Here is a 6000-nt window from a genome sequence, read left to right as displayed (position 1 = left end):
TTCTCCACACATGATATATGCATATGAACCAATTTCCAGTTATTATTCCTTTAGACTATGAATGACAACGCCCCAAGTTAGTTACTAACCCTCAAGTTTTCCTTATTTCATTGAATTGAATGAAAATGCATTACAACCAAATTATCTTTTTCAAGTTCTTTATATGAAACACATAACAAAGATACATATAAAAAGTCATTAAGTTTTGTGAAAACCATAAGCATTGACAAGGCATTCATCACTATGAAACGCATGAGACTTATACCAAGGATTTACTTAACGCGATTGTGACTAGCAACCTCCACTACTTGTGAATATAAGTGAATAACTATTACATGAAACCCCCTTATACTCTAGCATCAAATTCATGCATGCAAATTAAGTGTCAACCCCCAACCCATATACATAAACCGGTTTTAATAACTTAGATAAGCAAATCACATTCATGCCTTAAGAAACAATAACCGGACATAATATATTCATATGAAACATATAATCATGGCTTCGAATTCACCTCCAACTAAAAAGAAATTAGTTCCTCATGTTCATCATAATTGAAAACCAAATTAACATAAACATTAAACTAAGACTAAGGATAGAAAGAACCAAGAAAACGCTCCACACTCCAATGGCATGCATGGCACTCCCTTGGATGGCAGATTGCACAAGTCCTCATCTCTTTCCTTCCTTGCTTGCGGCACTAAGGTGGTGTAGGGTGAATTATGGTGTTTGATGGCTGAAAGTATGAATGAATGAATGAGTGAGTGGATGATTTGAATGGTGCGGCATAGGGCTATATTTATAGGCTAATTATGCACACTTAGTGAAGGAAAATGATTGCACAATCCCATGGGAAAAAGGTTAAGTCTAGGCAGAAACCAAAGAGGAATGGGATAGGTAGTGCACGGCTAGGTTTAAGCGTCTTCTAGAAGGATAGGTGTGGCACATTTGTAGGGGGGAAGATAGGGTGTTCTAGAAAGAGTGTTTAGGGCAGATTCCTAAACCTAAAGGGACAAGGACATATGATATAGGTGTAGAGGAAGGATTACAACTCCTAAACCTACAAGGAATGGTCCACATGCGGCAAACAAATGGATAAGGCTTCTAGAAACTGAAATAGGTGTTTAAATGTGTAACTAATCCCTCCTAAATAGCTATATTTAAGGCATAACCTGATTTGGATAGGGTAAGATAGGATAATGTTAGAGTTAGGAAAGGATAAGGTTGGATAAGATAAGGTTGGATAAGGTTCCTTATTTCTTACTACTTCCTTATCTTCATTGCATTTGGACTCCTTTCTCCAGATTTTTAGCTTTTCCTAGCCCTTCTTGCCTTCAACTTCGTCCATCCTTTTTGCTCCATAGTTAAGCTATCCAATCTATGCCCAAAACTGCTCCATTTAGCCTCAAAATGCCCTTTCTTGCTCCTTTTGCCATTAGGACCTAAAAACATCCGAAAACAGCTTAAAAGACTAAAATAAATAGTAAGTAACTCATTAAATACAAGGAAATAACATAACTAAGTAGCATAAATATGCTCCTATCAGCCCAGCCTGTTCTTGCTGAGCATTCTACTCTCGTGGCCCAGCCTGCTCTCGTGACCCAACCTACTTCCACCGAGTAGCCTGCTATCGTGGCCTTCTAAGTAGCTCAAATCGGTCCAAGACTAGTTTAATCATCCCAGCTCCAAATTTCCAGACCGATGATCAAATCGGGAGCATTTTCACCATATTTTTCTGCAGATTTGACATTTCACAACTCAAATCTCGTGCCTGAAGTCTACCACACTTCCATTGCTCAAGGAGAAACATTATTTCCAAGCTCTTCCAATCCAAATGGCGAACAACACTTGTCTCGACAAGTCATAGAGTTGACGAGTGCCCTAGTACAACAGCCGACCTTGGTGAACCAGCTCTTGCAACGCACTAAGATGCAACATGTTCCAAATGAGGTGTCCCGAAGAAGAACAAGGGCAGACGAAGAAGCTCGCCAGCAGTGTCCTGATAAGCAGCCACTTGACCAGCCACGAACCGAGCGTTTGGGCAATGTACACTCCCGATTGGGCCCCCTAGATAGTGTATACTTCTGTCTTAGGGCGCGGAGGAGCGTGCACTTTCGGTTAGGCCTACGGACGAGCATACATTCACTGTTGTGGTCATACTCTGATAGTCAACATGAGCAACCTTCCAAGCGAATTGTTCATTGGCGGCTAAGCCCGCAAGGAGCATCCTCCACTTCGATAATCATATCGAAGTAGGCAGCATGACAGACGAAAAAAAGTAGTCACTCAATTCGGCTCAAGTTTAACTGATAGCCTACGAAGAACTCGCTCGCATGTTAGGAACGCACCACACGCACCGCATCCGCAGCATAGACGAGCCAAATACATAGAAGAGTAGCCTAGAACAGCAAGTCAGGATTGGGGGCTGCCGATAGCTTTGTTAAAGCAATATCGAAGCGTTACTGCTGCTTAAAACACTACCGAAGCGTAATGATCCTCTATAGAAACAACGATGAACTCATGTGCAAGATATTCACCACCTCTTTACAAGACAAGGCGTAAGATTGGTTTTACACCCTGCCTTTACAATCTATCTAAAGTTTCAACGAACTTTCTTTGGTTTTTACCAAAGAATATTCATCCTATTGCTCGATAAAAAAGAAGTCTGACCATTTGTTCAACGTCAAGAAGAACCCAAAAGAGTTGCTTCGTGACTATGTGAAAAGGTTCAAAGTAGAGAAGGCAAGGATAGTCGGATGCAATGACTCAATAGCTAGAGTAGCTTTCCAAAAAGAACTTCCAGCAGACCACCCACTATTCAGAAAATTGATCATGAAAGAAGATCTAACTCTAGCAGACTCTTTTGCTTTGGCAGGGAAGCATGCACTTTGGGACGAGGTACGCCAATGCACATTCAAGGACTTGAAGAAGAACCTGACATCACTTCCTTACTATCCAAACCAGAAGCAGATGAGGACTAATTCACATGTTTGACGGTATCTGAAGCAGTAATAAGTTTTACCATCATACGAGAAGAGTTGGGGGCCTAACTACCTATATTCCACAGTTCAAAAGCTCTCCTTGATGCTATCAGAAATTCAAAAGCTAACTTTGGCGATAGTTGTTGCAACCCGAAAGCTTAAGTCTTACCTTCAAACTCATGCAGTCATCCGCATGACGCATTATTCCGCCTAATCCACATGCGCGACAATAAAGGCGTAGACCCTGGCAAATGCAAAGTTTTTTGACAAACGCAACAACTCGGCCCAAAAAACACGCCAAGGGCAAACAAACACTAGAAGGACACACTCAAAAGTAAGTTTTGTCTTCCTCACCCCAAAAGATTCTACATATGAGCAATATGTACCGGCAGTTGAGCACTACTTCTTGCTGCGCGTCACATGGCCCTAGCCGACCCTTGCTCCATAATTTAGCTCTAGAATAGTCCAATACCGGCAGTTAAGCATTTTCTGCTATGTGTAACATCGCCCCAGCTACATGACTCCCTACCATGCACCAAGATGCTAAGAAGTTAGTACAAAAGTGCGATCGCTGCTAGCACTACAAGCTAATACCAGCAATGTCTGGTAGCGAGCTACACCCGAATACGAGTCATTAGCCGTTCATGCAGTAGGCAATCGGCCTAGTAGGACTTATGCCGCCTGCTATTAGGGGCAGAGGCATGATGATTGGCAATCTACTACTTCACCAAATAGGTAGAAGCAGAGCCTAAGATGACCACGACTCAAATGGACAAAGAGCATTTCATATGGAGGAATATCATTTGCTGATTTGGCATCCTACAATCCATCATCACTGACAACGGCCCACAATTAGTGGGCAAATGTATGGCGAAGTCCTTCCAAAAGTATGGCATCAAGTAGCACATATCAACACTGAGATATCCTCAAGGCAATAGGCAAGCCGAAGCATTTAACAAGATGATTCTCGACTGCCTCAAGAAATCCCTCACCAACAAAAAACGAAAATGGCCAGACGAATTCCCCGGATGTTTATAGGCATAACGCACCACCAAAAAATGAGCAATCGATGAGATTCCTTTTTCTTTGGTATTTGGCTCAGAAGCAATCATTCATCCCAATGTCATCAAGTCAAGTATCACCGCTCTACTACCAATCATTGAGCATAACAGTAAGGAGATGGCCATAAGCTTAGATCTGGCAAAGGAGAAGCACGAGCAGACCATCACCCGTATCGCAGCCTACCAGCAATAGCTTTTCTCCAATTACAACAAAAGGGCCAAGATCCGACAATTCCAGCCCGAAGATCTAGTCCTAAGAAAAGCCTTCATCATTGCCCAAAGAAAAGGCTCCAAAAAGATGGATCCTATCTGGAAAGGTCCGTACAAGATCAGCAGAGTAGGCGGCAAAAGTAATTACACCCTTACCATCATGAAATGACAAAAAGATCGAAAAACAGTGGAGCGCCTACATCTGAGGAAGTACCATGTGTGACCTCCCACTACATCAAAGCCCGAAGACTCAAGCAGCTCGACGAGAAACACTTCACAAGCCGAGGACTATCCAGTTGTTATGCAGTTCCTACCTTATAGCTAAGTTCTCGTTCGTTTCACTCGTTTTTCAATGAGGAATTCAGAAGTAATCACAACTTGGCTCAGCTGCATGCTTACAACAACTGGTCACTCTTACACTTCAAAAGAGGATCGCGCCCTTCTTAGGGACTCATCGTAGGAATGACGTCTCATCTCGAGGGACCAACCATGCTCTCTAGTGCGAGAGGGTAAACCAATTCCCCGACACTTACATGGGTCAGCTCTCCAAGATGGAAGGATAAATTCTACACTCCAAATATCCAGACATGGATGAGCCTAGCTGCCCTAGTATAACTACATGCACGATGGCTTGTGCTGGGATTCCTAGAAGTAGCCACAATGGTCTTTTTCAAGGCTTAGCTAACTGAAGGATTTTGGGTCTCTTGGCCTAATTCATAGGGAATCGGGCCCCAGAGACAGAGGAGGCACATTACGCAATACATCCAATGGACTACTGCCCTAGAACCCTAAAGCTGCTACTTAGTACACTAAGGTAGCCTACGGTTTCCAGAAGACTGCTTACGGCTTGCCATTCGAGCAGTAAAGCTATGCTAGAATTATACAACCGCACATTCTTGTGAAAGGTTAAACAAGCTAACATGCATATACGAAGCTTTATCCACTGTCGACATGCTACGTAGTGGATAAGCTTCACCTCTGCCAAGCGTGGAACAACTTACACTAAGTCCTAAAGTGTTGTGATACTTGCTACGCAACCTACAGAATTGGAGAAAACCAAGGTTAACAGCCTAATGGTTACGTGGATTTGTCTGCTTCTGTAAGTAAGGGATCCGGCTGCCAACCCTATGGCTAGCAACTTTGTAAATTTCTATACCAACACCTACCACTGCATAGACTACGCAGGCCTTTCTGCTTATAGAAAAGTAGCATTCCTACCATTGGTCTATAAAGTCTAAAGGTTAGAGCATGAACAAAAGAAGCGAAGATGAAGAAAGCGAAGGAATAATGTTTATAAACAACTTGAAAAGGCCAAAAGAGTTCAAGAAAAACAAGAGCTACAAGGAAAAACAAAGAAAATCCTAAAGGCTACCTAGAATACTACACTCCAGCAGCTTGGACATCCCACGACTACTCGGTTACCACACATTTAGCAGCAGTGACGCTCTTAGCAACGGCATCATCCAGCGTTTCACCCCCGACTGCCCTAGCCTGGGTACTAACTTCTTCAACTATTTCACCAATGGAAGCCTCAAAAGTAAAAACAAGCAAGTCGTCTGGAGAAATAGAGAATGTCTCGAAACCTCAAGCCTATTATTCTCACCCTTCAGTTGCTCATTCTCCTCGAGCAGACCAACACGGACGTGCTGCAACTTATCCATTTCCTTCTTCAAACTTTCGTTGATCTTCAATACACCTTGAAGTTCCAACAATTGGGGTTCAAGGCTATCGACGATTATCTTGAAGTA

The sequence above is a fragment of the Pyrus communis genome, chromosome 16 (assembly GCF_963583255.1).
Source record: "Pyrus communis chromosome 16, drPyrComm1.1, whole genome shotgun sequence".
NCBI lineage: Eukaryota > Viridiplantae > Streptophyta > Magnoliopsida > Rosales > Rosaceae > Pyrus > Pyrus communis.
The sequence above is the reverse complement of the archived record's forward strand: the minus strand, read 5'-3'. Positions refer to the sequence as shown.